The 22924-nt window shown below is 45.7% G+C and overlaps 12 non-coding genes across 12 annotated transcripts; all 12 read right to left on the bottom strand.

Annotated features, from left to right (window-relative positions):
- Positions 1 to 605: 605 nt before the first annotated feature.
- Positions 606 to 796, bottom strand: LOC142716192 (U2 spliceosomal RNA). Its single transcript, XR_012871453.1, has one exon. It is a non-coding gene; the product is annotated as a U2 spliceosomal RNA (small nuclear RNA).
- A 1322-nt stretch (positions 797 to 2118) lies between these two features.
- Positions 2119 to 2309, bottom strand: LOC142716164 (U2 spliceosomal RNA). Its single transcript, XR_012871427.1, has one exon. It is a non-coding gene; the product is annotated as a U2 spliceosomal RNA (small nuclear RNA).
- Positions 2310 to 3607: 1298 nt separating this feature from the next.
- Positions 3608 to 3798, bottom strand: LOC142716163 (U2 spliceosomal RNA). The gene has a single exon (XR_012871426.1). It is a non-coding gene; the product is annotated as a U2 spliceosomal RNA (small nuclear RNA).
- Positions 3799 to 5096: 1298 nt separating this feature from the next.
- LOC142716162 (U2 spliceosomal RNA) lies at positions 5097 to 5287 on the bottom strand. The gene has a single exon (XR_012871425.1). It is a non-coding gene; the product is annotated as a U2 spliceosomal RNA (small nuclear RNA).
- Positions 5288 to 6586: 1299 nt separating this feature from the next.
- LOC142716161 (U2 spliceosomal RNA) lies at positions 6587 to 6777 on the bottom strand. Its single transcript, XR_012871424.1, has one exon. It is a non-coding gene; the product is annotated as a U2 spliceosomal RNA (small nuclear RNA).
- A 1306-nt stretch (positions 6778 to 8083) lies between these two features.
- On the bottom strand, positions 8084 to 8274 carry LOC142716160 (U2 spliceosomal RNA). Its single transcript, XR_012871423.1, has one exon. It is a non-coding gene; the product is annotated as a U2 spliceosomal RNA (small nuclear RNA).
- Positions 8275 to 9564: 1290 nt separating this feature from the next.
- LOC142716159 (U2 spliceosomal RNA) lies at positions 9565 to 9755 on the bottom strand. The gene has a single exon (XR_012871422.1). It is a non-coding gene; the product is annotated as a U2 spliceosomal RNA (small nuclear RNA).
- A 1308-nt stretch (positions 9756 to 11063) lies between these two features.
- LOC142716157 (U2 spliceosomal RNA) lies at positions 11064 to 11254 on the bottom strand. The gene has a single exon (XR_012871421.1). It is a non-coding gene; the product is annotated as a U2 spliceosomal RNA (small nuclear RNA).
- A 1296-nt stretch (positions 11255 to 12550) lies between these two features.
- LOC142716156 (U2 spliceosomal RNA) lies at positions 12551 to 12741 on the bottom strand. The gene has a single exon (XR_012871420.1). It is a non-coding gene; the product is annotated as a U2 spliceosomal RNA (small nuclear RNA).
- A 1311-nt stretch (positions 12742 to 14052) lies between these two features.
- On the bottom strand, positions 14053 to 14243 carry LOC142716155 (U2 spliceosomal RNA). The gene has a single exon (XR_012871419.1). It is a non-coding gene; the product is annotated as a U2 spliceosomal RNA (small nuclear RNA).
- Positions 14244 to 15540: 1297 nt separating this feature from the next.
- On the bottom strand, positions 15541 to 15731 carry LOC142716154 (U2 spliceosomal RNA). The gene has a single exon (XR_012871418.1). It is a non-coding gene; the product is annotated as a U2 spliceosomal RNA (small nuclear RNA).
- A 1320-nt stretch (positions 15732 to 17051) lies between these two features.
- LOC142716139 (U2 spliceosomal RNA) lies at positions 17052 to 17238 on the bottom strand. The gene has a single exon (XR_012871404.1). It is a non-coding gene; the product is annotated as a U2 spliceosomal RNA (small nuclear RNA).
- Positions 17239 to 22924: the final 5686 nt, after the last annotated feature.

The following is a 22924-nucleotide window of genomic DNA, read 5'->3' as shown; positions in this document are numbered from 1 at the left end:
TTATTCTTCTAGGTAACATAGTAACAAATCCAAATTGCTGCTCTCTTTGTAGGCAAGCAAGGCTTTGTTGCAACTGCAATTCTTACTTCTTCTTGAAATGTAGGGACGACAGTACATTCCATCACATCCATCTAGTGTACACAGGTAGGTCCATTGTGGCGGGCAGGCGAGCGGGCGGGCTGCTTTATTGGCTGTTTGCTGTTCCCCTACTCCACTCCACTATTTGACTGTGGTGCTGCATCAATCAATCAATCAATCAATCAATCAATCAATCAATCAATCAATCAATCAATCAATCAATCAATCAGTGGCTGGCTCAGGTGCAGCTCTTTAACTTACCTAAAAGGGAGGGCGGAGAGAAGACAAGGAAGGTGAATGAGCTGTTCCAATGTGAAATGCCGGAAACACAGAAACACAGACGACACACAACAAGAGGTGGCAATCTATTCATTAATTGCATTTAATCAATGAGCTCATTATCACTCATGCATTGTCCAACAGGTGTTGAAATAATGGGATTAAAAGGGGAGATCCCATCAGAAAGACAAAAACAATAGCAAACACAAATAGCACTTTTGGAATCTGATTTTAGTAAACACATAAGGGAAGGGTGCACCGGTCCTGGAAATACTGCAATACCAGGTCAATGCGTGGAGTGGACAGAGCAAGCTCTATTTCCATCTCCCTGTTCTAAAAATCCATTTAATATATGGTCCCCAGATAGGGGATGTATCAGATATTAAACTGATAAGAACAGATACTACACTTGATCTTAGCCAAAAGGCCGAGAAGCGATAACCCGAATGGGCCTGGCGTTGACCGAGCCTGCCTAATACTGCTGTTCACCCCTTGCAGCGATTCAGCCTACTCCTAGGCAATTCCATGGGGCCCTGCAGGCTCACACACATTTACAGCTACTAAGCGGGAGGTGAATAAAGGCCGGAGAGGAAGCTACACAGGATTTGCTTCTTTTGCTTGCACCACAATGCAGTGCTGAAAGAGGAGGAATCGACATAAAAACGCCTTCTTGGCAACGCCCAAATGCCCTCCTGCCGTGCAAATACTGGCAGCAGCAGCAGCAGCAGCAGCAGCAGTAAGTGCATGCCCACAGCCACCCCTTGTTCCTTCACAACTTGTATTAGCTTTAATCCAGTCCAGTGCTGCCTGCTGAGCAGCACTGACCAACACTGCCTGGGCCCAGGCTTTTATCTCTGAGGCCCCATTATGATGTCAGAAAGCTGGCTCTGGAATCCTGAGGGCTCCACTATGACACGTGCAAAGTTCCGTCTGAACTTTATATCAGACGGTGAGGCTCAGTCAGTCACTCAGTGTTGCCTGAGAGGGCAACACTGCAACAGCTGGCCGCCAGGCTGTCTTTTTTTTGCACATTTATTTGCCTCCAGGAGGCCACAAGAGGGAGACAAGGGACTGCAAAATGGAAAATAGGCATCCACCAACTTTACAGACAACTTCTCCTTGCTCCTACAACCTCCATCCTTGCACAGTTTGTTATTCTTCTAGGTAACATAGTAACAAATCCAAATTGCTGCTCTCTTTGTAGGCAAGCAAGGCTTTGTTGCAACTGCAATTCTTACTTCTTCTTGAAATGTAGGGACGACAGTACATTCCATCACATCCATCTAGTGTACACAGGTAGGTCCATTGTGGCGGGCAGGCGAGCGGGCGGGCTGCTTTATTGGCTGTTTGCTGTTCCCCTACTCCACTCCACTATTTGACTGTGGTGCTGCATCAATCAATCAATCAATCAATCAATCAATCAATCAATCAATCAATCAATCAATCAATCAATCAATCAATCAGTGGCTGGCTCAGGTGCAGCTCTTTAACTTACCTAAAAGGGAGGGCGGAGAGAAGACAAGGAAGGTGAATGAGCTGTTCCAATGTGAAATGCCGGAAACACAGAAACACAGACGACACACAACAAGAGGTGGCAATCTATTCATTAATTGCATTTAATCAATGAGCTCATTATCACTCATGCATTGTCCAACAGGTGTTGAAATAATGGGATTAAAAGGGGAGATCCCATCAGAAAGACAAAAACAATAGCAAACACAAATAGCACTTTTGGAATCTGATTTTAGTAAACACATAAGGGAAGGGTGCACCGGTCCTGGAAATACTGCAATACCAGGTCAATGCGTGGAGTGGACAGAGCAAGCTCTATTTCCATCTCCCTGTTCTAAAAATCCATTTAATATATGGTCCCCAGATAGGGGACGTATCAGATATTAAACTGATAAGAACAGATACTACACTTGATCTTAGCCAAAAGGCCGAGAAGCGATAACCCGAATGGGCCTGGCGTTGACCGAGCCTGCCTAATACTGCTGTTCACCCCTTGCAGCGATTCAGCCTACTCCTAGGCAATTCCATGGGGCCCTGCAGGCTCACACACATTTACAGCTACTAAGCGGGAGGTGAATAAAGGCCGGAGAGGAAGCTACACAGGATTTGCTTCTTTTGCTTGCACCACAATGCAGTGCTGAAAGAGGAGGAATCGACATAAAAACGCCTTCTTGGCAACGCCCAAATGCCCTCCTGCCGTGCAAATTCTGGCAGCAGCAGCAGCAGCAGCAGCAGCAGTAAGTGCATGCCCACAGCCACCCCTTGTTCCTTCACAACTTGTATTAGCTTTAATCCAGTCCAGTGCTGCCTGCTGAGCAGCACTGACCAACACTGCCTGGGCCCAGGCTTTTATCTCTGAGGCCCCATTATGATGTCAGAAAGCTGGCTCTGGAATCCTGAGGGCTCCACTATGACACGTGCAAAGTTCCGTCTGAACTTTATATAAGACGGTGAGGCTCAGTCAGTCACTCAGTGTTGCCTGAGAGGGCAACACTGCAACAGCCGGCCGCCAGGCTGTCTTTTTTTTGCACATTTATTTGCCTCCAGGAGGCCACAAGAGGGAGACAAGGGACTGCAAAATGGAAAATAGGCATCCACCAACTTTACAGACAACTTCTCCTTGCTCCTACAACCTCCATCCTTGCACAGTTTGTTATTCTTCTAGGTAACATAGTAACAAATCCAAATTGCTGCTCTCTTTGTAGGCAAGCAAGGCTTTGTTGCAACTGCAATTCTTACTTCTTCTTGAAATGTAGGGACGACAGTACATTCCATCACATCCATCTAGTGTACACAGGTAGGTCCATTGTGGCGGGCAGGCGAGCGGGCGGGCTGCTTTATTGGCTGTTTGCTGTTCCCCTACTCCACTCCACTATTTGACTGTGGTGCTGCATCAATCAATCAATCAATCAATCAATCAATCAATCAATCAATCAATCAGTGGCTGGCTCAGGTGCAGCTCTTTAACTTACCTAAAAGGGAGGGCGGAGAGAAGACAAGGAAGGTGAATGAGCTGTTCCAATGTGAAATGCCGGAAACACAGAAACACAGACGACACACAACAAGAGGTGGCAATCTATTCATTAATTGCATTTAATCAATGAGCTCATTATCACTCATGCATTGTCCAACAGGTGTTGAAATAATGGGATTAAAAGGGGAGATCCCATCAGAAAGACAAAAACAATAGCAAACACAAATAGCACTTTTGGAATCTGATTTTAGTAAACACATAAGGGAAGGGTGCACCGGTCCTGGAAATACTGCAATACCAGGTCAATGCGTGGAGTGGACAGAGCAAGCTCTATTTCCATCTCCCTGTTCTAAAAATCCATTTAATATATGGTCCCCAGATAGGGGACGTATCAGATATTAAACTGATAAGAACAGATACTACACTTGATCTTAGCCAAAAGGCCGAGAAGCGATAACCCGAATGGGCCTGGCGTTGACCGAGCCTGCCTAATACTGCTGTTCACCCCTTGCAGTGATTCAGCCTACTCCTAGGCAATTCCATGGGGCCCTGCAGGCTCACACACATTTACAGCTACTAAGCGGGAGGTGAATAAAGGCCGGAGAGGAAGCTACACAGGATTTGCTTCTTTTGCTTGCACCACAATGCAGTGCTGAAAGAGGAGGAATCGACATAAAAACGCCTTCTTGGCAACGCCCAAATGCCCTCCTGCCGTGCAAATACTGGCAGCAGCAGCAGCAGCAGCAGCAGCAGTAAGTGCATGCCCACAGCCACCCCTTGTTCCTTCACAACTTGTATTAGCTTTAATCCAGTCCAGTGCTGCCTGCTGAGCAGCACTGACCAACACTGCCTGGGCCCAGGCTTTTATCTCTGAGGCCCCATTATGATGTCAGAAAGCTGGCTCTGGAATCCTGAGGGCTCCACTATGACACGTGCAAAGTTCCGTCTGAACTTTATATAAGACGGTGAGGCTCAGTCAGTCACTCAGTGTTGCCTGAGAGGGCAACACTGCAACAGCCGGCCGCCAGGCTGTCTTTTTTTTGCACATTTATTTGCCTCCAGGAGGCCACAAGAGGGAGACAAGGGACTGCAAAATGGAAAATAGGCATCCACCAACTTTACAGACAACTTCTCCTTGCTCCTACAACCTCCATCCTTGCACAGTTTGTTATTCTTCTAGGTAACATAGTAACAAATCCAAATTGCTGCTCTCTTTGTAGGCAAGCAAGGCTTTGTTGCAACTGCAATTCTTACTTCTTCTTGAAATGTAGGGACGACAGTACATTCCATCACATCCATCTAGTGTACACAGGTAGGTCCATTGTGGCGGGCAGGCGAGCGGGCGGGCTGCTTTATTGGCTGTTTGCTGTTCCCCTACTCCACTCCACTATTTGACTGTGGTGCTGCATCAATCAATCAATCAATCAATCAATCAATCAATCAATCAATCAATCAGTGGCTGGCTCAGGTGCAGCTCTTTAACTTACCTAAAAGGGAGGGCGGAGAGAAGACAAGGAAGGTGAATGAGCTGTTCCAATGTGAAATGCCGGAAACACAGAAACACAGACGACACACAACAAGAGGTGGCAATCTATTCATTAATTGCATTTAATCAATGAGCTCATTATCACTCATGCATTGTCCAACAGGTGTTGAAATAATGGGATTAAAAGGGGAGATCCCATCAGAAAGACAAAAACAATAGCAAACACAAATAGCACTTTTGGAATCTGATTTTAGTAAACACATAAGGGAAGGGTGCACCGGTCCTGGAAATACTGCAATACCAGGTCAATGCGTGGAGTGGACAGAGCAAGCTCTATTTCCATCTCCCTGTTCTAAAAATCCATTTAATATATGGTCCCCAGATAGGGGACGTATCAGATATTAAACTGATAAGAACAGATACTACACTTGATCTTAGCCAAAAGGCCGAGAAGCGATAACCCGAATGGGCCTGGCGTTGACCGAGCCTGCCTAATACTGCTGTTCACCCCTTGCAGCGATTCAGCCTACTCCTAGGCAATTCCATGGGGCCCTGCAGGCTCACACACATTTACAGCTACTAAGCGGGAGGTGAATAAAGGCCGGAGAGGAAGCTACACAGGATTTGCTTCTTTTGCTTGCACCACAATGCAGTGCTGAAAGAGGAGGAATCAACATAAAAACGCCTTCTTGGCAACGCCCAAATGCCCTCCTGCCGTGCAAATACTGGCAGCAGCAGCAGCAGCAGCAGCAGTAAGTGCATGCCCACAGCCACCCCTTGTTCCTTCACAACTTGTATTAGCTTTAATCCAGTCCAGTGCTGCCTGCTGAGCAGCACTGACCAACACTGCCTGGGCCCAGGCTTTTATCTCTGAGGCCCCATTATGATGTCAGAAAGCTGGCTCTGGAATCCTGAGGGCTCCACTATGACACGTGCAAAGTTCCGTCTGAACTTTATATAAGACGGTGAGGCTCAGTCAGTCACTCAGTGTTGCCTGAGAGGGCAACACTGCAACAGCCGGCCGCCAGGCTGTCTTTTTTTTGCACATTTATTTGCCTCCAGGAGGCCACAAGAGGGAGACAAGGGACTGCAAAATGGAAAATAGGCATCCACCAACTTTACAGACAACTTCTCCTTGCTCCTACAACCTCCATCCTTGCACAGTTTGTTATTCTTCTAGGTAACATAGTAACAAATCCAAATTGCTGCTCTCTTTGTAGGCAAGCAAGGCTTTGTTGCAACTGCAATTCTTACTTCTTCTTGAAATGTAGGGACGACAGTACATTCCATCACATCCATCTAGTGTACACAGGTAGGTCCATTGTGGCGGGCAGGCGAGCGGGCGGGCTGCTTTATTGGCTGTTTGCTGTTCCCCTACTCCACTCCACTATTTGACTGTGGTGCTGCATCAATCAATCAATCAATCAATCAATCAATCAATCAATCAATCAATCAATCAGTGGCTGGCTCAGGTGCAGCTCTTTAACTTACCTAAAAGGGAGGGCGGAGAGAAGACAAGGAAGGTGAATGAGCTGTTCCAATGTGAAATGCCGGAAACACAGAAACACAGACGACACACAACAAGAGGTGGCAATCTATTCATTAATTGCATTTAATCAATGAGCTCATTATCACTCATGCATTGTCCAACAGGTGTTGAAATAATGGGATTAAAAGGGGAGATCCCATCAGAAAGACAAAAACAATAGCAAACACAAATAGCACTTTTGGAATCTGATTTTAGTAAACACATAAGGGAAGGGTGCACCGGTCCTGGAAATACTGCAATACCAGGTCAATGCGTGGAGTGGACAGAGCAAGCTCTATTTCCATCTCCCTGTTCTAAAAATCCATTTAATATATGGTCCCCAGATAGGGGACGTATCAGATATTAAACTGATAAGAACAGATACTACACTTGATCTTAGCCAAAAGGCCGAGAAGCGATAACCCGAATGGGCCTGGCGTTGACCGAGCCTGCCTAATACTGCTGTTCACCCCTTGCAGCGATTCAGCCTACTCCTAGGCAATTCCATGGGGCCCTGCAGGCTCACACACATTTACAGCTACTAAGCGGGAGGTGAATAAAGGCCGGAGAGGAAGCTACACAGGATTTGCTTCTTTTGCTTGCACCACAATGCAGTGCTGAAAGAGGAGGAATCGACATAAAAACGCCTTCTTGGCAACGCCCAAATGCCCTCCTGCCGTGCAAATTCTGGCAGCAGCAGCAGCAGCAGCAGCAGCAGTAAGTGCATGCCCACAGCCACCCCTTGTTCCTTCACAACTTGTATTAGCTTTAATCCAGTCCAGTGCTGCCTGCTGAGCAGCACTGACCAACACTGCCTGGGCCCAGGCTTTTATCTCTGAGGCCCCATTATGATGTCAGAAAGCTGGCTCTGGAATCCTGAGGGCTCCACTATGACACGTGCAAAGTTCCGTCTGAACTTTATATAAGACGGTGAGGCTCAGTCAGTCACTCAGTGTTGCCTGAGAGGGCAACACTGCAACAGCCGGCCGCCAGGCTGTCTTTTTTTTGCACATTTATTTGCCTCCAGGAGGCCACAAGAGGGAGACAAGGGACTGCAAAATGGAAAATAGGCATCCACCAACTTTACAGACAACTTCTCCTTGCTCCTACAACCTCCATCCTTGCACAGTTTGTTATTCTTCTAGGTAACATAGTAACAAATCCAAATTGCTGCTCTCTTTGTAGGCAAGCAAGGCTTTGTTGCAACTGCAATTCTTACTTCTTCTTGAAATGTAGGGACGACAGTACATTCCATCACATCCATCTAGTGTACACAGGTAGGTCCATTGTGGCGGGCAGGCGAGCGGGCGGGCTGCTTTATTGGCTGTTTGCTGTTCCCCTACTCCACTCCACTATTTGACTGTGGTGCTGCATCAATCAATCAATCAATCAATCAATCAATCAATCAATCAATCAATCAATCAATCAGTGGCTGGCTCAGGTGCAGCTCTTTAACTTACCTAAAAGGGAGGGCGGAGAGAAGACAAGGAAGGTGAATGAGCTGTTCCAATGTGAAATGCCGGAAACACAGAAACACAGACGACACACAACAAGAGGTGGCAATCTATTCATTAATTGCATTTAATCAATGAGCTCATTATCACTCATGCATTGTCCAACAGGTGTTGAAATAATGGGATTAAAAGGGGAGATCCCATCAGAAAGACAAAAACAATAGCAAACACAAATAGCACTTTTGGAATCTGATTTTAGTAAACACATAAGGGAAGGGTGCACCGGTCCTGGAAATACTGCAATACCAGGTCAATGCGTGGAGTGGACAGAGCAAGCTCTATTTCCATCTCCCTGTTCTAAAAATCCATTTAATATATGGTCCCCAGATAGGGGACGTATCAGATATTAAACTGATAAGAACAGATACTACACTTGATCTTAGCCAAAAGGCCGAGAAGCGATAACCCGAATGGGCCTGGCGTTGACCGAGCCTGCCTAATACTGCTGTTCACCCCTTGCAGCGATTCAGCCTACTCCTAGGCAATTCCATGGGGCCCTGCAGGCTCACACACATTTACAGCTACTAAGCGGGAGGTGAATAAAGGCCGGAGAGGAAGCTACACAGGATTTGCTTCTTTTGCTTGCACCACAATGCAGTGCTGAAAGAGGAGGAATCGACATAAAAACGCCTTCTTGGCAACGCCCAAATGCCCTCCTGCCGTGCAAATTCTGGCAGCAGCAGCAGCAGCAGCAGCAGCAGTAAGTGCATGCCCACAGCCACCCCTTGTTCCTTCACAACTTGTATTAGCTTTAATCCAGTCCAGTGCTGCCTGCTGAGCAGCACTGACCAACACTGCCTGGGCCCAGGCTTTTATCTCTGAGGCCCCATTATGATGTCAGAAAGCTGGCTCTGGAATCCTGAGGGCTCCACTATGACACGTGCAAAGTTCCGTCTGAACTTTATATAAGACGGTGAGGCTCAGTCAGTCACTCAGTGTTGCCTGAGAGGGCAACACTGCAACAGCCGGCCGCCAGGCTGTCTTTTTTTTGCACATTTATTTGCCTCCAGGAGGCCACAAGAGGGAGACAAGGGACTGCAAAATGGAAAATAGGCATCCACCAACTTTACAGACAACTTCTCCTTGCTCCTACAACCTCCATCCTTGCACAGTTTGTTATTCTTCTAGGTAACATAGTAACAAATCCAAATTGCTGCTCTCTTTGTAGGCAAGCAAGGCTTTGTTGCAACTGCAATTCTTACTTCTTCTTGAAATGTAGGGACGACAGTACATTCCATCACATCCATCTAGTGTACACAGGTAGGTCCATTGTGGCGGGCAGGCGAGCGGGCGGGCTGCTTTATTGGCTGTTTGCTGTTCCCCTACTCCACTCCACTATTTGACTGTGGTGCTGCATCAATCAATCAATCAATCAATCAATCAATCAATCAATCAGTGGCTGGCTCAGGTGCAGCTCTTTAACTTACCTAAAAGGGAGGGCGGAGAGAAGACAAGGAAGGTGAATGAGCTGTTCCAATGTGAAATGCCGGAAACACAGAAACACAGACGACACACAACAAGAGGTGGCAATCTATTCATTAATTGCATTTAATCAATGAGCTCATTATCACTCATGCATTGTCCAACAGGTGTTGAAATAATGGGATTAAAAGGGGAGATCCCATCAGAAAGACAAAAACAATAGCAAACACAAATAGCACTTTTCGAATCTGATTTTAGTAAACACATAAGGGAAGGGTGCACCGGTCCTGGAAATACTGCAATACCAGGTCAATGCGTGGAGTGGACAGAGCAAGCTCTATTTCCATCTCCCTGTTCTAAAAATCCATTTAATATATGGTCCCCAGATAGGGGACGTATCAGATATTAAACTGATAAGAACAGATACTACACTTGATCTTAGCCAAAAGGCCGAGAAGCGATAACCCGAATGGGCCTGGCGTTGACCGAGCCTGCCTAATACTGCTGTTCACCCCTTGCAGCGATTCAGCCTACTCCTAGGCAATTCCATGGGGCCCTGCAGGCTCACACACATTTACAGCTACTAAGCGGGAGGTGAATAAAGGCCGGAGAGGAAGCTACACAGGATTTGCTTCTTTTGCTTGCACCACAATGCAGTGCTGAAAGAGGAGGAATCGACATAAAAACGCCTTCTTGGCAACGCCCAAATGCCCTCCTGCCGTGCAAATACTGGCAGCAGCAGCAGCAGCAGCAGCAGCAGCAGCAGTAAGTGCATGCCCACAGCCACCCCTTGTTCCTTCACAACTTGTATTAGCTTTAATCCAGTCCAGTGCTGCCTGCTGAGCAGCACTGACCAACACTGCCTGGGCCCAGGCTTTTATCTCTGAGGCCCCATTATGATGTCAGAAAGCTGGCTCTGGAATCCTGAGGGCTCCACTATGACACGTGCAAAGTTCCGTCTGAACTTTATATAAGACGGTGAGGCTCAGTCAGTCACTCAGTGTTGCCTGAGAGGGCAACACTGCAACAGCCGGCCGCCAGGCTGTCTTTTTTTTGCACATTTATTTGCCTCCAGGAGGCCACAAGAGGGAGACAAGGGACTGCAAAATGGAAAATAGGCATCCACCAACTTTACAGACAACTTCTCCTTGCTCCTACAACCTCCATCCTTGCACAGTTTGTTATTCTTCTAGGTAACATAGTAACAAATCCAAATTGCTGCTCTCTTTGTAGGCAAGCAAGGCTTTGTTGCAACTGCAATTCTTACTTCTTCTTGAAATGTAGGGACGACAGTACATTCCATCACATCCATCTAGTGTACACAGGTAGGTCCATTGTGGCGGGCAGGCGAGCGGGCGGGCTGCTTTATTGGCTGTTTGCTGTTCCCCTACTCCACTCCACTATTTGACTGTGGTGCTGCATCAATCAATCAATCAATCAATCAATCAATCAATCAATCAATCAATCAATCAGTGGCTGGCTCAGGTGCAGCTCTTTAACTTACCTAAAAGGGAGGGCGGAGAGAAGACAAGGAAGGTGAATGAGCTGTTCCAATGTGAAATGCCGGAAACACAGAAACACAGACGACACACAACAAGAGGTGGCAATCTATTCATTAATTGCATTTAATCAATGAGCTCATTATCACTCATGCATTGTCCAACAGGTGTTGAAATAATGGGATTAAAAGGGGAGATCCCATCAGAAAGACAAAAACAATAGCAAACACAAATAGCACTTTTGGAATCTGATTTTAGTAAACACATAAGGGAAGGGTGCACCGGTCCTGGAAATACTGCAATACCAGGTCAATGCGTGGAGTGGACAGAGCAAGCTCTATTTCCATCTCCCTGTTCTAAAAATCCATTTAATATATGGTCCCCAGATAGGGGACGTATCAGATATTAAACTGATAAGAACAGATACTACACTTGATCTTAGCCAAAAGGCCGAGAAGCGATAACCCGAATGGGCCTGGCGTTGACCGAGCCTGCCTAATACTGCTGTTCACCCCTTGCAGCGATTCAGCCTACTCCTAGGCAATTCCATGGGGCCCTGCAGGCTCACACACATTTACAGCTACTAAGCGGGAGGTGAATAAAGGCCGGAGAGGAAGCTACACAGGATTTGCTTCTTTTGCTTGCACCACAATGCAGTGCTGAAAGAGGAGGAATCGACATAAAAACGCCTTCTTGGCAACGCCCAAATGCCCTCCTGCCGTGCAAATACTGGCAGCAGCAGCAGCAGCAGCAGTAAGTGCATGCCCACAGCCACCCCTTGTTCCTTCACAACTTGTATTAGCTTTAATCCAGTCCAGTGCTGCCTGCTGAGCAGCACTGACCAACACTGCCTGGGCCCAGGCTTTTATCTCTGAGGCCCCATTATGATGTCAGAAAGCTGGCTCTGGAATCCTGAGGGCTCCACTATGACACGTGCAAAGTTCCGTCTGAACTTTATATAAGACGGTGAGGCTCAGTCAGTCACTCAGTGTTGCCTGAGAGGGCAACACTGCAACAGCCGGCCGCCAGGCTGTCTTTTTTTTGCACATTTATTTGCCTCCAGGAGGCCACAAGAGGGAGACAAGGGACTGCAAAATGGAAAATAGGCATCCACCAACTTTACAGACAACTTCTCCTTGCTCCTACAACCTCCATCCTTGCACAGTTTGTTATTCTTCTAGGTAACATAGTAACAAATCCAAATTGCTGCTCTCTTTGTAGGCAAGCAAGGCTTTGTTGCAACTGCAATTCTTACTTCTTCTTGAAATGTAGGGACGACAGTACATTCCATCACATCCATCTAGTGTACACAGGTAGGTCCATTGTGGCGGGCAGGCGAGCGGGCGGGCTGCTTTATTGGCTGTTTGCTGTTCCCCTACTCCACTCCACTATTTGACTGTGGTGCTGCATCAATCAATCAATCAATCAATCAATCAATCAATCAATCAATCAATCAATCAGTGGCTGGCTCAGGTGCAGCTCTTTAACTTACCTAAAAGGGAGGGCGGAGAGAAGACAAGGAAGGTGAATGAGCTGTTCCAATGTGAAATGCCGGAAACACAGAAACACAGACGACACACAACAAGAGGTGGCAATCTATTCATTAATTGCATTTAATCAATGAGCTCATTATCACTCATGCATTGTCCAACAGGTGTTGAAATAATGGGATTAAAAGGGGAGATCCCATCAGAAAGACAAAAACAATAGCAAACACAAATAGCACTTTTGGAATCTGATTTTAGTAAACACATAAGGGAAGGGTGCACCGGTCCTGGAAATACTGCAATACCAGGTCAATGCGTGGAGTGGACAGAGCAAGCTCTATTTCCATCTCCCTGTTCTAAAAATCCATTTAATATATGGTCCCCAGATAGGGGACGTATCAGATATTAAACTGATAAGAACAGATACTACACTTGATCTTAGCCAAAAGGCCGAGAAGCGATAACCCGAATGGGCCTGGCGTTGACCGAGCCTGCCTAATACTGCTGTTCACCCCTTGCAGCGATTCAGCCTACTCCTAGGCAATTCCATGGGGCCCTGCAGGCTCACACACATTTACAGCTACTAAGCGGGAGGTGAATAAAGGCCGGAGAGGAAGCTACACAGGATTTGCTTCTTTTGCTTGCACCACAATGCAGTGCTGAAAGAGGAGGAATCGACATAAAAACGCCTTCTTGGCAACGCCCAAATGCCCTCCTGCCGTGCAAATACTGGCAGCAGCAGCAGCAGCAGCAGCAGTAAGTGCATGCCCACAGCCACCCCTTGTTCCTTCACAACTTGTATTAGCTTTAATCCAGTCCAGTGCTGCCTGCTGAGCAGCACTGACCAACACTGCCTGGGCCCAGGCTTTTATCTCTGAGGCCCCATTATGATGTCAGAAAGCTGGCTCTGGAATCCTGAGGGCTCCACTATGACACGTGCAAAGTTCCGTCTGAACTTTATATAAGACGGTGAGGCTCAGTCAGTCACTCAGTGTTGCCTGAGAGGGCAACACTGCAACAGCCGGCCGCCAGGCTGTCTTTTTTTTGCACATTTATTTGCCTCCAGGAGGCCACAAGAGGGAGACAAGGGACTGCAAAATGGAAAATAGGCATCCACCAACTTTACAGACAACTTCTCCTTGCTCCTACAACCTCCATCCTTGCACAGTTTGTTATTCTTCTAGGTAACATAGTAACAAATCCAAATTGCTGCTCTCTTTGTAGGCAAGCAAGGCTTTGTTGCAACTGCAATTCTTACTTCTTCTTGAAATGTAGGGACGACAGTACATTCCATCACATCCATCTAGTGTACACAGGTAGGTCCATTGTGGCGGGCAGGCGAGCGGGCGGGCTGCTTTATTGGCTGTTTGCTGTTCCCCTACTCCACTCCACTATTTGACTGTGGTGCTGCATCAATCAATCAATCAATCAATCAATCAATCAATCAATCAATCAATCAATCAATCAATCAATCAGTGGCTGGCTCAGGTGCAGCTCTTTAACTTACCTAAAAGGGAGGGCGGAGAGAAGACAAGGAAGGTGAATGAGGTGTTCCAATGTGAAATGCCGGAAACACAGAAACACAGACGACACACAACAAGAGGTGGCAATCTATTCATTAATTGCATTTAATCAATGAGCTCATTATCACTCATGCATTGTCCAACAGGTGTTGAAATAATGGGATTAAAAGGGGAGATCCCATCAGAAAGACAAAAACAATAGCAAACACAAATAGCACTTTTGGAATCTGATTTTAGTAAACACATAAGGGAAGGGTGCACCGGTCCTGGAAATACTGCAATACCAGGTCAATGCGTGGAGTGGACAGAGCAAGCTCTATTTCCATCTCCCTGTTCTAAAAATCCATTTAATATATGGTCCCCAGATAGGGGACGTATCAGATATTAAACTGATAAGAACAGATACTACACTTGATCTTAGCCAAAAGGCCGAGAAGCGATAACCCGAATGGGCCTGGCGTTGACCGAGCCTGCCTAATACTGCTGTTCACCCCTTGCAGCGATTCAGCCTACTCCTAGGCAATTCCATGGGGCCCTGCAGGCTCACACACATTTACAGCTACTAAGCGGGAGGTGAATAAAGGCCGGAGAGGAAGCTACACAGGATTTGCTTCTTTTGCTTGCACCACAATGCAGTGCTGAAAGAGGAGGAATCGACATACGCCTTCTTGGCAACGCCCAAATGCCCTCCTGCCGTGCAAATACTGGCAGCAGCAGCAGCAGCAGTAAGTGCATGCCCACAGCCACCCCTTGTTCCTTCACAACTTGTATTAGCTTTAATCCAGTCCAGTGCTGCCTGCTGAGCAGCACTGACCAACACTGCCTGGGCCCAGGCTTTTATCTCTGAGGCCCCATTATGATGTCAGAAAGCTGGCTCTGGAATCCTGAGGGCTCCACTATGACACGTGCAAAGTTCCGTCTGAACTTTATATAAGACGGTGAGGCTCAGTCAGTCACTCAGTGTTGCCTGAGAGGGCAACACTGCAACAGCCGGCCGCCAGGCTGTCTTTTTTTTGCACATTTATTTGCCTCCAGGAGGCCACAAGAGGGAGACAAGGGACTGCAAAATGGAAAATAGGCATCCACCAACTTTACAGACAACTTCTCCTTGCTCCTACAACCTCCATCCTTGCACAGTTTGTTATTCTTCTAGGTAACATAGTAACAAATCCAAATTGCTGCTCTCTTTGTAGGCAAGCAAGGCTTTGTTGCAACTGCAATTCTTACTTCTTCTTGAAATGTAGGGACGACAGTACATTCCATCACATCCATCTAGTGTACACAGGTAGGTCCATTGTGGCGGGCAGGCGAGCGGGCGGGCTGCTTTATTGGCTGTTTGCTGTTCCCCTACTCCACTCCACTATTTGACTGTGGTGCTGCATCAATCAATCAATCAATCAATCAATCAATCAATCAATCAATCAATCAATCAATCAATCAGTGGCTGGCTCAGGTGCAGCTCTTTAACTTACCTAAAAGGGAGGGCGGAGAGAAGACAAGGAAGGTGAATGAGCTGTTCCAATGTGAAATGCCGGAAACACAGAAACACAGACGACACACAACAAGAGGTGGCAATCTATTCATTAATTGCATTTAATCAATGAGCTCATTATCACTCATGCATTGTCCAACAGGTGTTGAAATAATGGGATTAAAAGGGGAGATCCCATCAGAAAGACAAAAACAATAGCAAACACAAATAGCACTTTTGGAATCTGATTTTAGTAAACACATAAGGGAAGGGTGCACCGGTCCTGGAAATACTGCAATACCAGGTCAATGCGTGGAGTGGACAGAGCAAGCTCTATTTCCATCTCCCTGTTCTAAAAATCCATTTAATATATGGTCCCCAGATAGGGGACGTATCAGATATTAAACTGATAAGAACAGATACTACACTTGATCTTAGCCAAAAGGCCGAGAAGCGATAACCCGAATGGGCCTGGCGTTGACCGAGCCTGCCTAATACTGCTGTTCACCCCTTGCAGCGATTCAGCCTACTCCTAGGCAATTCCATGGGGCCCTGCAGGCTCACACACATTTACAGCTACTAAGCGGGAGGTGAATAAAGGCCGGAGAGGAAGCTACACAGGATTTGCTTCTTTTGCTTGCACCACAATGCAGTGCTGAAAGAGGAGGAATCGACATAAAAACGCCTTCTTGGCAACGCCCAAATGCCCTCCTGCCGTGCAAATACTGGCAGCAGCAGCAGCAGCAGCAGCAGCAGCAGCAGTAAGTGCATGCCCACAGCCACCCCTTGTTCCTTCACAACTTGTATTAGCTTTAATCCAGTCCAGTGCTGCCTGCTGAGCAGCACTGACCAACACTGCCTGGGCCCAGGCTTTTATCTCTGAGGCCCCATTATGATGTCAGAAAGCTGGCTCTGGAATCCTGAGGGCTCCACTATGACACGTGCAAAGTTCCGTCTGAACTTTATATAAGACGGTGAGGCTCAGTCAGTCACTCAGTGTTGCCTGAGAGGGCAACACTGCAACAGCCGGCCGCCAGGCTGTCTTTTTTTTGCACATTTATTTGCCTCCAGGAGGCCACAAGAGGGAGACAAGGGACTGCAAAATGGAAAATAGGCATCCACCAACTTTACAGACAACTTCTCCTTGCTCCTACAACCTCCATCCTTGCACAGTTTGTTATTCTTCTAGGTAACATAGTAACAAATCCAAATTGCTGCTCTCTTTGTAGGCAAGCAAGGCTTTGTTGCAACTGCAATTCTTACTTCTTCTTGAAATGTAGGGACGACAGTACATTCCATCACATCCATCTAGTGTACACAGGTAGGTCCATTGTGGCGGGCAGGCGAGCGGGCGGGCTGCTTTATTGGCTGTTTGCTGTTCCCCTACTCCACTCCACTATTTGACTGTGGTGCTGCATCAATCAATCAATCAATCAATCAATCAATCAATCAATCAATCAATCAATCAATCAATCAATCAGTGGCTGGCTCAGGTGCAGCTCTTTAACTTACCTAAAAGGGAGGGCGGAGAGAAGACAAGGAAGGTAAATGAGCTGTTCCAATGTGAAATGCCGGAAACACAGAAACACAGACGACACACAACAAGAGGTGGCAATCTATTCATTAATTGCATTTAATCAATGAGCTCATTATCACTCATGCATTGTCCAACAGGTGTTGAAATAATGGGATTAAAAGGGGAGATCCCATCAGAAAGACAAAAACAATAGCAAACACAAATAGCACTTTTGGAATCTGATTTTAGTAAACACATAAGGGAAGGGTGCACCGGTCCTGGAAATACTGCAATACCAGGTCAATGCGTGGAGTGGACAGAGCAAGCTCTATTTCCATCTCCCTGTTCTAAAAATCCATTTAATATATGGTCCCCAGATAGGGGACGTATCAGATATTAAACTGATAAGAACAGATTTTTTGAGTTGACTACCCCAACAAAGGAGGTAACCGTTTATTTAAAATTTTGAACAGATTTACAGAAAATCAATACGTTTTTACAAAAGAAATTTACATAAATTTACAACCATGGTTTAATACAAATAAATACAAATTGTCATATAAAACAATTTATAAAAGGGCACTTGGTGGCATCATATTATGGAACTCCATTCACTTAAAAACCATTTTCTACATAAAACAGGAGAGAGTTTTTTATCTAAAAGAAAATATTTGTACATTTCATTAAGACAAATGGCTAAAACATCTTCCACAGCTAAAACTTCATGCTTAAATAATAAAATGTTTCTGGCCGCCCACAGAGCTGCTTTTACGCAGTTGGTGATCTTCCATGCCATCATTTTTCGAGTCTGTGTTGGGCATTCCAGGCATCCATATAAAACGCCATCACTTGTGTATCTCCGAAGTCCTGTAATCTTCTGTACCAAGGGGAGGATTCTTGTCCATATCGATTTCGCGTAAAAACATTCCCAGAATAGGTGGTAGACTGTCTCGTCATCTCTACATCCTCCCCTTGGACACGCAGCCGAGTTGGTCAGTCCCCTTCGATGCTGGAATGCCCGGCATGGAAGACACTCGTGGGCACAGCTCCAGGCCAGATCTTTCTGTGGGTTAAAAAGATATTTAGCGCTCACCATCTTCCATATTTCTTTGCATTTTTGTTCATTAAAATTACTGATGGGAGCTACTAAAACATTTTCTTTTATCTTTTTTAAAATTCCTTTACTATTTTTTACTTCGTTAATATTTTTGTCTTTTAAGTTAAAAAGGTTTACAATTTTTTCTAAAATCTTATACTGGCCAGAAAGGTTAAAAGCATACGGGGAGCTTAAAACCGTGGAGAACCAACCGTTCCTCCTCATAAAATAACCTGTGTTAAAACGTATAAAATATGACCAGTAATGTTCCTTAAAAACTGCATTAAGACATAAAGTAAAAAATTTTATTAAAAGGAATGCTTTTATATCGGGGAAATCTTTCCCCCCCATTGGTTTGGGTAATATTACCTTCTCTCTCCTGAGCTTTTCCATCCTGGAGTTCCATAAAAATGTGAAACATGCTTTAATTATTTTTTTCAATAAAATCTCAGGGGGAGGGAATACCATACTTAAATATAATAAAATAGGTAAAATCACCATTTTTGTAATTAAAACCTTTCCCTCCATTGTTAACTTTCTCATGTTCCACATGCAAATTTTCTGATTAACTTTTTGTGCCACCAAGTCCCAACTGGTAAAACCATTATTTGACTCATTGAAGGAGACTCCTAAAATTTGTACAGACTCTGACACAGGGACTGGAATGTCCATTAAAACCATTTTGCCAATATTTAAGATGTTACTTTTATTAAAATTTACTAAAAAACCGGAGGAGCAACAGAATTGGTAAATCTGTTTAAAGGATTTCTGTAATGACAGGGTGTCCCTGCAAAGGACCGCGACATCGTCCATGTACCCCACCACTTTAGCCTCTAGTCCCCCCCCGCCCGGCAGGGGGACTCCGCTTATCTGCTTATCCTTTCTTAACCTGCAGAGTAGAGGCTCGATCGCACAAATAAAAAGTAGTGGGGACAAGGGACACCCCTGCTTCACTCCGGAATTTAAAAGGACATCCTGTGTCTTAAAACCCTTTACTAAAATTTTACTAGTACAATTTTCATAAAAGGCCTTCAGAGACTGTAAAAAACCTTCCGGTATACCCATTTTTTCTAAAACCTTAAAAAGATAAAAATGTGACACTCTATCGAAGGCTTTCTCAAAATCTATAGATAAAATTGCCATTTTACCTCCTCTCTCTTTCGTGTCACTGATCACATCTTTTAAAAGGTTTAAATTATCCCATATACTCCTCCCGGGTATCCCACAGACCTGATTGGAGTGTATGATCTGGCCTATCACTGCTTTTAATCTGTTCGCACATATCTTCGCCATTATTTTGTAGTCAGAGTTTAGCAAAGTGATAGGCCTCCAATTTTTAATGTCTGTTTTGTCCCCCTTTTTGTAAAGCAGGGACACCTCGCCTTTCTTCCAGGACCCCGGGAGGGCTTTTGTTCTAAAAACTTGGGTAAAAAGAGGGTGGAGATCCTCTTTTAAAATACCATAAAATATAACATAGAATTCTATAGGTATACCGTCAGGGCCAGGGACTTTACCTGTTTTAAAACTCTTTGTAGTTTCTAAAATCTCCTGTTCCGTAATATCCTGTAATAAAAACACTTGGGAAGCAGGATCTAAAACAGCATCCACCTCCTTCAATGAGTCGTTCATAAAATCAACATCAACATGTTTTGTATTAAAAAGATCCGCATAAAAACCGTGCACCTTTTTTAAAATGTTTTGGGTATTTGTTTCCCCATCTATCTCATTTAACAGGGTATGCTTATCATTTATTTTCTTGAAGAAGTACCTGGAGCAGGTCTCATTTTCTTCAAGATGTTTTACCTTAGAGCGAAAGATTATCTCCTTTCCCCTCTGCTCCAGGCACTGGGAGATTTCTTTTTTAATTTCGGTGATCTCTTTCTCCACCTGCATACCCTGTTCTCTGAACTTGTATTGGGTCTGCAGACGGGTATTTAAATTAGCATAAAATTCAAATTTTTCTTTGGCTTTCTTCATCCCAGCTTTAATAAAAAAATCTCTTATCTTTATTTTCATTTTCTCCCACCAGGAAACAATTAGCATATTGGGATGTCTTACCCGTCTGCAGCCCTTATAAAAGGTGATAAAATCGGATAAAATTTGCGGATCCTCTAAAAGGGATACGTTTAATTTCCAGGCTTTCTTCGGAGTTCTCCTTTGATCGTTCAAATTAACTTTAAAATATAAAAGTTTATGGTCAGAAAACACGTTAGAATTAAGATCACATTTAAAAGGCAGTATTTGATAAGAGCAAAAAATAAAATCAATCCTGGAGCTGCAGTTTACATTGCTCCAGGTGACGCCGTCCTCTTCAGGTAGATCCCTATTGCATTTTTTAAAAACATCAGTAAGTTTAAAATCCACTGTAATATCTTTTAAAATAGACGGGGTTTTATCATAGTTTCGACTTACTGAATTCGAGAACCGGCGTTCCCCCTTTAAAATACAATTAAAATCACCAGCTAAAATAAGTGGTTCTGAATCATTGATAAAAAGGGGTAAAATTTCTAGCATTTTTGCTCTTTCCTTCTTGTCTGTAGAACCATAAAAGTTTAAAAACTGCCATCTAACACCGTTTATAAAAGCTTTGACCATTAAAATTCTGCCTGGTAAAATTTCATAAAAACGATCAATTAAAACGTTCCCTTTGAATAAAATGGCGACACCTGCGGCTTTGGATTCATTGGACCCGGACCACACTGAAGGTCCGAGTCTCCAGTCTTCCTCATATTTTTTATAATTCATGCGGTGAGGTATGCAGCATTCCTGTAGGAAAAACACTGAGGCGGTAAAAACAGAAAGGTAGTTGAAAAGGGCAGCTCTTCTTGTCTGTGAGTGCACGCTTCTTACATTAAGGGAAAGACCACATAACTCAGCCATGAGGAAAAGGGAGAGAGACAGTCTATTTTTATCTTACCCGAGGAGGCCTCAGCAGTCCTCCGCGTCGCCAGACACCCCACTCGAGCTCTCATCATCATATTTCCTCGAGTCAAATGTACGCATCGATGAGGTTTGAGAGGAAGACCCGTCACTCAGCTGACCCCCCATACCTAAGGCGCTTCTTGAAAATGGGTCCCAGACGGACTCAACGGGTAAGATTCCGCAATCTTTGGCAGCGTCCTCCCCTTCTATAGGGGCAGGAATCGCGCTTCTGGACGTCTCAGGGACCACGCTTACCTCGGAGGCAGCTGTCCCTATATCCCCCAACTGTCTGGAAGGGGGGGGACCTTCAGTTGTCGCTTCCGGGGGCACGTCAACTGGTTTCCCTGCCTTCAACCTGGCAGGTACTCCCATCGGCACCCCCGCTGCCACCTCCGAGTACGCCCTACGTCTCTTAGTGAGCGCTGCCGCTCCGCCCGGGACCTCTGCCTCAGGTACAGGCTGACCCAGCATCTCTTGCAGGCCAGTAGGATCAGCTTCATCCGAACTATCCTGCGCCCCAGTCTCCTGGGGGGGCTCTTTCGTCCGCTGATCACTGGCTCTGCGTTTTTGTCGCCTCTGCTCTTTAGGGTCACCTGTTTGGGGGGGTCTGCTGGAGGTATCCATTTCGTCTTGCTCACCTCCTTGGGGTTCCTCTCTTTGTACAGGGGTGATCTGGCCTGCGGGCCGCTCGGGACGCCTTGGCCGGTCCTCAGGTTGTTCCAACTCCTTAGATCTGTGGGGACAAGTAGCATAGAGGTGACCAACTCGGCTGCAAAAACGGCACCTTTTCCCCAGAGGGCAAGTTTTGGTCTCGTGCTCAGAGCTGCCGCAGTTCCTACAGGTGCTGTCACAAGACTCCTTGGTGTGACCGTACTTTTGGCACTTCCTACAGAATGGAGGCATCCCTGAAAAATAAAAGTCTCCGGCCATATCACCTATTTTAAAACGTGCTGGCGGCAACATTATCCCTCCTGTAAAATTGGCATCTTTATAACATGTTACATTGAATCTCCACTTTGAGGTCCATACACCAACCTCATTCATGACTTTGCCAATACATTTCACAGTTTTAAAATAAGGGAATAAAAAGGACATCACTTCTTTTAAGTCGGCAAAAGGGCAGTACATCTTTATAACTATCATTTTAGTGATGTCCATAACGTGCTCATAAAAATCAACACCGTCCAGTCTCGGGTCATTTTTTACCGTATAAGCCGCCAGCAGATCTCGGAATACTCCATTCTGTATGAAAGTAACGTCGTATGTCCTCCTTCTTGGGTAATCCTGCACCGCCAAAATTTCTCGCTTCTGGATGTTGAAGATACCAACAAGTACGGTCTCCACCACGAATTTTAAGCCGCAGGTCGTCGCCTTCTCCTCCGATAGCACTACACGAATTGTGTTTTTAATCCGGGCATAAGCCGGTATCTCACATGGATCCTCGTCCATGGTGAGTAAGGTTTTTTGGGATCGTTACGCTACTCCTTAGTAGGCGCAACTTTGGGCGCAACTCCCCTTTTCGGTCGAAACCTACACGGGGGTATATGGATCGCAACCCGTTGCTCAGGACTAAGCCTCTCTCCCAAATAGCAGCACGGGGGTGAAGTCCAGGCGAACCTGGACGATCCCCCGAGGCCGAGAGAGAGGGTACCTGAGCACCTCCTAACCAAGACCAGGCAGCACTGACTACAAGTAATCAGAACTACACTTGATCTCAGCCAGAAGGCCGAGAAGCGATAACCCGAATGGGCCTGGCGTTGACCGAGCCTGCCTAATACTGCTGTTCACCCCTTGCAGCGATTCAGCCTACTCCTAGGCAATTCCATGGGGCCCTGCAGGCTCACACACATTTACAGCTACTAAGCGGGAGGTGAATAAAGGCCGGAGAGGAAGCTACACAGGATTTGCTTCTTTTGCTTGCACCACAATGCAGTGCTGAAAGAGGAGGAATCGACATAAAAACGCCTTCTTGGCAACGCCCAAATGCCCTCCTGCCGTGCAAATACTGGCAGCAGCAGCAGCAGCAGCAGCAGCAGCAGTAAGTGCATGCCCACAGCCACCCCTTGTTCCTTCACAACTTGTATTAGCTTTAATCCAGTCCAGTGCTGCCTGCTGAG

This window comes from Rhinoderma darwinii, unplaced genomic scaffold (assembly GCF_050947455.1).
Source record: "Rhinoderma darwinii isolate aRhiDar2 unplaced genomic scaffold, aRhiDar2.hap1 Scaffold_4475, whole genome shotgun sequence".
Lineage (NCBI taxonomy): Eukaryota > Metazoa > Chordata > Amphibia > Anura > Rhinodermatidae > Rhinoderma > Rhinoderma darwinii.
Note: the sequence above shows the minus strand (reverse complement) of the source record. Positions and strands in the feature narration are given on the sequence as shown.